Raw genomic sequence first — 10,492 nt, 5'->3', positions numbered from 1 at the left:
TGCCTACATCTCTATGCTGTTTTGTCTCGTAGTCCAGCATCTGCAGTTCTTGCTTTTTCTCAGACAGTGTATCAAGTAGAATGAATATTCCGGAATTGGTGCACAATCATTCTAATGGTGACTGCAGATCAGGGTGTCCAGTCAAAGTTCCATATTGTCACAACCTCTGTGGGCCTCCTGCACTGCCACAATGACGCCACCCGAAGGTTGCAGGAACAGCACCTCATATTTCGCTTGGGAACCCTGCAGCCCAATGGTATCAATGTGGACTTCACAAGCTTCAAAATCTCCCCTTCCCTCACTGCATTCCAAAACCAGCCCAGCTAGTCCCCGCCTCCCTAACCTATCCTTCCTCCCACCTAAATCATCCTCCCACCTCAAACCCCACCCACATCTCCTACCCACTAAGCTCATCCGGCCTCCTCGACCTGTCCATCCTCCCTGCACCGACCTATTCCCCCCCTAATTCCCCACCTACACTCACTTTTACTGGCTCTCACCCAGCCTCTCTGACCTGTCTGTCTCCTCTTGGCCTATCTTCTTCTTTATCCATCTTCTATCCGCCTTCCCCTCTCTCCCTATTTATTTCAGAATCCCCTTCCCCTCCCCCATTTCTGAAGAAGGGTCCAGACCCGAAACTTCAGCTTTCCTGCTCCTCTGAAGCTGCTTGGCCTGCTGTGTTCATTCAGCTTCACACCGTGTTATCTCAGATTCACCAGCATCGGCAGTTCCTACTATCGCTGTAGCTAATTATTCTGCTTGTCTTTTTAACTGGTGAATTGCTTTTCCCTCCATCAGTCTGTGTCATGAAATACCACGCTGCTTAAAATTTATCAGCAGGAGCCTTGAATTTTCCTTACTTAAGAGCAGAGGATGTTGGAGAAACTCAACAGATCTGGCAGAGGGAGAAATAGAGTTAACGTTTCGAGTCTGGTATGACTCTTCTTCAGAACTGGGCCATGTTAGAGCTATTCAGAATTGTTCAAAAGACAAGTCGCATTCGATCTGAAACATCTATAATTTACAGATAGCTGTAGCCAGTACCAAACAGGCCATTGTTATTACGCGGTCAGTCTTAAACACAGAAAGATCCAATCCTGGCAAAACTGAAGCAGTTGGTGATGGCGTGATGGGGGAAACCAAAGGGCCATCAAAGGCAGAACTGAAATCTTTTGTGACTCAGAGAGACTGAGTCACCATGGAAGATGACATATTATTATGCAGAGCAAGACTGACTGCCCGAGCAAAGGTCACTGCCAGATATTGGCTGGAATCTACCAGAATCATCCAGGTATTTCCCAAATGAAGATATTGGAAAAAAGTTATGTCTGATGGGGATAACAAAGTGTAGAGCTGGATGAACACCGCAGGCCAAGCAGCATCTCAGGAACATGCTGCTTGGCCTGCTGTGTTCATCCAGTTCCACACTTTGTCATCTTGGATTCTCCAGCATCTGCAGTTCCCATTATCTCTATGTCTGATGGGGGGTTAGGATTAGGTGCAGACAAAGCTGCAGTGGGGGGCAATGCCCACAGTGCCAACAGGGACAAAAGTTTCTGCCAGCAGCTTCCCCATATTCATAGGAAGGCCAGGTAAACCATTACACATCGACTATGCAAGTTCTTTCACAGGCTCAATGTCCTTAGTCATTGTGGACCTCCACTCAGAGTGGCTGGACATGAATACAGCTTATTCTAATGCTCTTTGACCATGTAAGTCATCAGAAACCAATCTTGCCTTCTTGAATACGCACAATCTGGCACCTTTCCAGCAGGAGAATCTAAGGGGAGATTGGGAATAAGGATGTTGGCTGTCCACTTCTGACCTCAAGCTGCTGTGCTCAATTATAATGTTCCAGCTCATGCCTGCTTTGAGATCTGGCCACTAAGCACCAAAAGGACAGTATCCAGTCTCACCAGGCAGGTGCCAGTCTGTGAAACTGCCTCACCTGGAGGTGCCAAATCTGCTAAAGTTCTATGAAGATGTAAGGAGCAAGTTAGACAAAGGAGAACCAGTGGACGTGACCCATTTTGATTTCCAGAAGTTCTTGACAAGGTGCCACACAGGAGGTGGCTAAAGCAGATAAGAACCCATGTTGTTAGGGGCAAGGTACTGGCATGGTTAGAAAATTGGCTGACTGGCAGAAGGTAGGCAGTGGGGATAAAGGGGTCTTTTTCAGAATGGCAACCAGTGACTAGTGGAGTTCCGTGGTGGAGGAGGTCCATCTTCAAATCACAACTATTCACGTTATATATTATCAATCTGGATGAATGAATTGAGGGCACCCTTGTTAAATTTACAGATTACACAAAGATAGGAGGAGGGGCAGGTAATGTTGACGAAGTGGAGAAGCTGCAGAAAGGCTTGGGCAGGCTTAGAGAGGGGGCAAGGTATTAACAGATCAAATATAACGTGGCAAGTGTGATTTATGCACTTTGGTAGGAATAATAAAGGCATACACTATTTTCTAAATTGGGAAAGACTTTAGAAATCTGAAGCACAAAGGGACTTGGGAGCCCTAGTTCAGGATTCCCTTAACATTCACATGTAGGTTCATTTAGCAGTTAGGAAGGTAAATGAAATGTTAGCCTTCATTTAGGGACAGCTAGAATACAAGAAATGAAATATACTGCAGAGGCTGTATATGGATCTGGTCAGACCACATTTAGTATATTGTGAGCAGTTTGGGTCCTGTATCTAAGGAAGGATGTGCTAGCCCTGGAGGGCATACAGAGGAGGTTCATAAGATTGATCCTAGGGATGAAGAGCTTGTCATATTTGTGGTTGAGGACTCTGTGTCTGTGTTTGATGGAGTTTAGAAGGATGAGGAGGGATCTCATTGAACCTTACAGAATACTGAGTGACTTGGATAGAGTAGATGCGGAGAAGGTGTTTCCATTAGTTGGAAAGACTAGGACCCTAGGGCACAGCCTCAGCAGTCAGTGCTTAGTTGGCAGGCCTCAAAGAGGGCAGGAGTAGGAACATTGTAATTAACCACAGCAGCTTGAGGTCAGAAAGGGGGAAATTCAACCAGGTCTTTGTTTCCAAACACTCCCTAATTACTCCTGCAGGGAAAGTTTCAGAGTGTGAATGTTGGATGAATACAAGATTGGTTTGTGATGGCTTATATGTTCAAAGACCCTTTCAAGATTGGCTACGCTGTAATAATACATAGTCTGGTCCTGACTACAGCCACATCCATAAACTACAGGAGGGACTGTGATGGAGATGGTGGTCAGAAGGCAAGACAGGGCTTGTGAAATAAATAACTGAAATATTTTTGCTGTCATTTACCTTACTGAGCTGTCGCCCCTGCGGAAGTGACCAAGCATTTACTTAATTGCGGACAGCTTGAGGGAGATCCTTGACACTTGAGTTTACTTTCCTGCGCAGTGACCAGGCTTTAAGACCCAGAGGAGCCCTGAGTCGGGGCAGGAGCTGGTGTACCATCTGGGGTGTGTTTCAATCAGACTCAGTGCGAGAAAATTTGTGGAGTTGTACAAGCGGATCCGGTAAGAAAGATCACTATATATTAGGTATTGTGTGCGAGATCCACAAATACAAGATGATCACTAACTTCTATCCCTCTCTTTGTACTTTCCTACAGTCTACCGTACTCTGATCACCTCAAAGTCTCACTTTAGACAAAACTTCAAAATCTGGAACTGCATCTTATTCGTTAAATAATTAGAAACTCTTGGGGGTTGTACAGATTAACTTTAAAGCCGGAGTGAGTGGAAGGTTAAGCTGTAGAAAAATGCATTTTGTGTGCTTTTAACTTTTATTCCCTCAAATAGAATCACCCTGCGAGGTGTGAACTATTCCTGGGCTCAGTCTGTGCTCTAAGTATTTGCCTTTCCTACAGCATTTCATACAAATATTACTTTCCGAAAAAAAACCTGTTGAACCAAACTATTTTTTTAAAAACTAGAGGTAAATTTTAAGAAGAAAGCTTAAAAAAATAAACCAGCCCCGAAGTCAGAGCTCTTTGTTCTGTTGGTTTCTGAAGCCCGGCGTTGTAGAGCTGGAGGTGGGGGAGGTGTGTGTGTGTGTGTGTATGTGTGTGAATAGATGGGGAGGGGAATGGAGGATACACTGTAATTACACCCAGATGTGTGCTCCAGCAACTGCAGATCTGCCAGAACACAGCAGGAACTCCTGCAGAGAAAGCTGAACTGTGAGGCTTCCAAATGACACAGACCTGGCTTGCTGCCTTAGTAAGGGCTAGAATCTCATCCAGTGATCTCCCACAGGATTAACTCCATTTTACCAACAGAGATGCTGCTTCCAAACCGTTCCCTAATATGTTTTGCCATCATTTTGTCAACAAGAATCTCGACGCCTCTTAATGGAGGAAAATGTCCCTTCTAGGCCGCTTCACAGGAGTGTTACTAAGCAATGTTTGACATTGAGTCAATGTTGGACTGGAGGTTACATTCAAAATGGAATTATTTGGTTATCTGAAAAGGAAGAATGTGCAGGTTTGCAGGGGGAAGGCAGGAGATTAGCTCTGAGTAAACTGGTCATTTGTCAAGCTCCTGCAGACGAGATGGGCCAAACAGCCTCCATCTCTTTTCTGTGTAATAATTCTATCACTGAATGTTCAGTCGAGGGAATTAGTGTTAAGGGCCATTTTAAAGGAGCATTTTAGGAAAAGCATTGCAGAGCTTAGAGCGCAGACAACTGAAGATACAGCCAGCAATGATGGAGTGATGGATGAATTGAATGCAAACCATGCTGAGGTCTCACAAATGTTAAATTCTATCAAAGCCACACTAAACGAGGTAAATTGTAATTTATAGCGAGACAGAGAATTGCAAATCCTTGTTCAAAAAAAGAGAGTAGGATATGCCTGGCAATTACAAACCAGTTAGTTTAACAATGATGGCACAGAAGCTTCTACAAACAAAAGTCACAAGGAAAATGAACAGGCAGGAACTATTAGAGGAGCATGGACAAAGAGCAGCACAGACAGTTAAGGACAAACATGTATCTTGATTGGAGTTTTTGTTGAAGTAACAGGGTGTTAAATTTTGTTTAACAGTACATTCCAGTAGACTATCTTGTGTCATTAAACTGTATTTTAAGTATAAGTTACTATTGGGTCAGGACAGTGCAGTTAGTGTTTTGTGTACTGCTTTCACAAAAAAGGCTTTGGGTAAAGCATCACTTTAGGAAAATGTTAACAACATTGGAGCCCGTGCAATAAAAAATGCAGTGAGAATATTGACATAAAATTGCCTGAGGAACAGAAAACAGTTGTGATTTTCTTTTTACAGACTCAGGGATACTGCGATGTTTACCAGAATTCAGTACCAGAACTATGGCTAGTGTTTATATACATTGATAACTTCAGTTTATATCGATGAACTTTGAGTTAGGAGCAGGCATGGGCTATCTGGCCTGTTAGATTGCTTCACTATTCAATGATTACGGGACATTCTCCATCACAAGAGCCCTAAAGTTGGAAAGTAATAAGGGTGTAAAATTGATTTCAAATATCTGTGGCCAACTCTGGCTTAGCATAGCCGAAAGTAGTTTCCGACTTTAGTTGGGTTTCAGTCTTCTTGCAGTACCCTCCATCTTCAATGAAGTGAGTATAGCTCATGTGTGAGATTAGATAATTGTGTCTCTGAAATTTTTTTAGGAAGCTTTAGAATTGAAACAGATTTTGTGGCTTCTCTCAACCTCTACACCAGTGCAGTTGCCAGGAGTTGGCACTGAAAAATGATCATGAATGATAACCCTTGCTGATCTCACACATTCCTCTACCCCCCTCCTCAAGCCCAATATTGTTGTCCTGGCTGAGAGTAGCCGACTCCGGGTGGCTAAATACTGGACATTGGACATACTGAGAAATCACACAATCTGAAAGAGGGGCCCAGTGCATCAGTAACTGTGAAAGTTAGGACCAGCACGCTTGTGCTGAATGATCAGCCAAACACACAACTTCCCCTTATAACTGAGTTAGCCTACTGTTGAAACAGAAGCAACAACTGTGAGACCCCAAACAATACCAATGTAATTAATCATTGCATAAAAAGTGTGTCAGATGCAGAGAGAACAGAAACATTGAAATATTGCAAAAAGGCCAAATAAACTGATTGTGGGGTACGAACCCCAAAATTCTGAGAGTAAGAGCTCTGAGGATTACCTGCCTACCAATTCTATTCACTGATAACTTACAGTTGTTTGATCACTTTGTTCAGAGCAGAAGATAAATGAACAACCTGTTTGTAGTATCAGAGATAATGGGAACTGCAGATGCTGGAGATTGGGTCTAGGCCCGAAGTCAGCTTTTGTGCTCCTGAGATGCTGCTTGGCCTGCTGTGTTCATCCAGCCTCACATTTTATTAACCTGTTTGTAGCATGGGTTGAAGAGAAGGGTCTTTAGAAAATGGAGTGATGAAGTTAGATGCAAGACATTAGTAGAAAAAATAGATTAGCCAGCCCCTGGACCCTGCTACAAAACTCAATAGGATCATGGCTGATCTGATTGTGTTTTGAATTTTGCAAAGCAATTTCAGAGATGGGAGTCATTCTAGCTAACAGTGGCAGAGCAGAGAAAAGGCAGTGGACGTTAGTGTTGATTAACAAAGGGGATAAGAATATTGCTTAAGGGGATTGCTGAGGAATGGTAGCTGAAGAATTCAGAGACAAGAGTTGATTGGTAGGTGTACAAGAAACCAGTAGAAATCACTGGGGACCAGGCCAATCCAAATCAAAGTGAGCAGGAGTGAACCATTGGAGGCAGAATGTCAGAAAAGACATGGAAATGCTGAGGAGCTGCTTCAAAGACATCTCTTGGGATCTCCTGCAGAAATGAGGATGCAGATAGCAGCAAGCAGGTTGTATAAGCCCATTTGTTCAGGGTCACCCTGTTCGTTCATGGCACTCTCTAATGTATTTCATCTTGAAAAGTCTTTCACCTTGCTCATAGTCTTGGCCCACAAGGGCCTGCAGGAGGAGGCCAGGCTGCTGAAATGTCCTGAGGTTCCTGGGAGAGATAACCTTCAAGGCAACAATGGATAGTGTCCCAACCTTTGAGCCAGAGGCTTTGGATGGCTGTCGAATATGACTGTGTAATGTGGCCAGTCAAGTTGATTGACAATTTGCAAATCTTTCCAAATGTGTCTGACAGAGCTCAAGACTGGAAGAGTCTGCCAGTGAGCCACAGCTGTGCAGTAGTTGCAGAACAAAAGCCTCTCACATTCAAAGACTCCATGCCTGACCATCCTCGTTGATTTGAGAAACTGCTGATGATGATGTCTGGGTGCATTGTGAGCAATCCTGGAGTCTCTAGTCTAGACCTGGGCCCCCATATCTTCTTGCTGTGCTTCAAACAGCACAGATGTGGGGTCGGGTATGGGCTCAGCTGTGACATATGCCCCCTAACTCCCTGAGAAGGAGGTTACAGACATTTGCTTATTGCTGCTTTAAATAAATAAAATTAGGGTAGGCAGTGGGACAAAAATGCATGAGAGACAGGGAGACACAACAACCCCAGATAACAAAGCGTGGAGCTGGATGAACACAGCAGGCCAAGCAGCATCTCAGGTTGTGGCCTGCTTGGCCTGCTGCATTCACCCAGCTCCACACTTTGTTATATTGGATTCTCCAGCATCTGCAGTTCCCATTATCACTGACATAACAACCCACTCTACTTAAACTTAAGTTTCATCAGCTGCCATAGTGTGATCTGAACCCATATCCCCAGAGAATTAGCTTGGGTCTCTGGATTATTAATCCACTGACAATACCATTAGACCACCACGTATGTCATTACTGTTTGCGGTGACAGGTGAATTCTGCCAATGCCTGAAAGACCAAGTTATAGCCAGGGTTGTCATTTTCAGAATAATGGGCAGGAAGTGTGTGTGGGTTATATGTAACATTTGTATTTACACATGAACAAAATGTGGCTCACCAGAAAACCACATGTGAAAAGGTGGTCGAGGAGGTGTATGGTATGCTTGCCTTCATTGGTCATAGATGAGAGTATAAAAATTGACAAGTCATGTTGCAGCAGCACAGAATTTTATTTAGGCCATATTTGAAAAATGATGTACAATTCTAGGATCACACTGCCAGAAGGACTTTGATGCTTTGGAGAGGATACAGAAACGATTTGCCAGAATGTTGCCTGGTTTGGAGGACATTAGCTATGAGGAGAAATTTGATAAGCTTGGTTTGTTCTCACTTGAACATCAGAGGCTGAGGGGTGACCTGGTAGAGGTTTACTAAAATGTGGACAGAATGGATAGTTGGAGTCCTTTTCCGAAGGTAGAAATGCCCATTACTAGGTTTAAGGTAAAAAGGGGCAAGTCGGAAGGAAATGTGACAGGCAAGTTTGTAACACAGAAAGTGGTAAGTCCTAAAATTCACTCCCAGAGGAGATGGTAGAAGCAGATGCAATGGCAATGTTTAGGAGGCATCTTGATGTTCATAAATAGGCAGGAAATAGAAGGATACAGGCCATGTAAGGGCAAAAAGGTTTTTGGTTTAGAAAGGCATCATGTGTTGGTGCTGGCTTTGGAGGTCTGAAGGGCCTGTTCCTATGTTGTACTGTTCTTTTTTCTTTGTTCTATTTGTTTTGCTGAGGTGATACACATTGATCTTAACTCATCTGCTCTATTTGTATGCCCTTGAATGAAAATATCAGCTCCTCCATGTTGCAAAGTATTCCTTACCCCAATAACTACATCAGGAAATCACTCTTAAACTTTCTCTTAGTGACCACTTTAAATTGGTATCTTGACAATGACTCACCCACCAGCAAAAATAGCCTTTTTATCATGTGCAATGTGATAGGATAGCAGAGATCCTGTTGAGCTTGTAATCCAGAGGTTTGGAGAAATGATCCAAAGACTTAAGTTCAAATCCCATCATGACAGCTGGAAGATTTACATTCATTTAATAAGTCAGCTTTTACTTTGAATAAAAAGCTAAGTCTTGGTAATAATGACTGTGAAACTGCTGGATTATGGCAAAAACTCATCTGGTTTACTAACTTCCTTTACAGAAGGAAGTATGTCAGGTATCCACATCATTGAGATGGACCATTACTTGAGCTCTGAAATGACCTAACAAGCCACTCAATTAAATCAAGTCTCTGCCAACAATTTATAATTATGACAGGGTCTGCAGTAGCTTAAGAAGTTGCTCATCCCCTTCTCAAGAATAGCAAATGCTGGTCTTGACTATGCTGCCCACCCACATATTGTAAATGTATGAAAAGCAAAGAAATATTAAACTCTGAACTAAATTTCCTCTTTATTATTCTTGTTCCGATAAATATTGTGCCAGTAGTGTTGTTCCTGATTACTAAAGCATCTTACTTCTGCTGAATCTGTACAATGCACTTCCAGGAATTTTAGTCCTTATGCTATTGAATAGTACCAAAAACTTCATAGGCACTCTAATTGTTGCCTAGCCATTGAATTGTACAAACCTATCATTATTTTGTCATCCTATTCCATACACCTAATTATAAGACTACTAGAGATCTTCCTTATGTATTTTTCTACTCATTCTTGGACTTTGAGGAAATGTATACTGTATAAGACAGCAACTATACTTTAAAAGCGTTTAATTGATTATATAACACTTACCAATATTCAGTGGTCATGAAAATGTACTATCTTAGTGCAAGCCATTCATTATGCACACTGTATGCTTACCTGTTTATGTGCATGTACCTGGGTTCATTTTGTGCATTTCACTAAACACAGCACCATGTCAATTGCTGTATCTTGTTCAAAGCATACTGACATATAGACGCACACAAAACTTACTGCTGCTCACTACTGGTGGTGAATACATAGGTAATGAATTATGGTTCTGATGGTGAGTTGCTGGACTTGAAATGTTAACTCTGCTTTCTCCCCACAGATGCTGCCAGTCCTGCTGAGTTTTGCCAGCAATTAGTTTCTGTTTCACCTGGATAATTACTTTCAGTATCACAGGGTAGTGATGTAAGTGGCTCCTGATTCCTGGTAATGGCCAGCAGTGTAGCATAGCTAGCAGTGCCCTCACATTGTGCTACCTTTGTCCGCTTTGTTATTCAATTGAATCAATTATATGCTGTAACCAAATTCAGCCTCCTGCCACTAATCCCAACCACACCATGACATTCAAAAATTAGAGGGAAAAGAATTCATTTTGTGTTTGGAAACAATTGCAGCTTTTGTCTGATGCAGTTTCAGAAAATAGCTATCGGGCATTGGTACGCACTGTGTGTGGTACAAATAGGACTTGTATTGCCAGACTGAGAGTGGGAGGAATGGAGGCCCTTGAGCTTTCAATTGTCTCCTTTTGGGCTGTTCTGTTTGAGTGCAGTTAATGGGGACTTGAATAGCTTGTCCCCTGGTTTCAGTTACCGTATTCAAGCTGTAAACAATGACGAGTCTCAATGGGAACAGCTTGAGCTAATCCATTCTGTGCAATTCTCAGTCATTTCCCTGCTAACATCTCCCTATTTGTTTGTCCATGA

General features: G+C 42.8%; 1 protein-coding gene across 1 annotated transcript in view; it reads left to right on the top strand.

The window, feature by feature from the left end:
- The first annotated feature begins 3,396 nt into the window (after positions 1 to 3,396).
- Positions 3,397 to 10,492, top strand: part of mfap2 (microfibril associated protein 2) — a 55,547-nt gene continuing 48,451 nt past the window's right edge. The window contains exon 1 of the mRNA XM_048561448.2: positions 3,397 to 3,512. The gene's annotated coding sequence lies outside the window, so the exon portion shown is untranslated. The remainder of the gene's footprint in view (positions 3,513 to 10,492) is intronic.

The sequence above is a fragment of the Stegostoma tigrinum genome, chromosome 28, assembly GCF_030684315.1.
Source record: "Stegostoma tigrinum isolate sSteTig4 chromosome 28, sSteTig4.hap1, whole genome shotgun sequence".
In the NCBI taxonomy this organism is placed as follows: Eukaryota; Metazoa; Chordata; class Chondrichthyes; order Orectolobiformes; family Stegostomatidae; genus Stegostoma; species Stegostoma tigrinum.
Note: the sequence above shows the minus strand (reverse complement) of the source record. Positions and strands in the feature narration are given on the sequence as shown.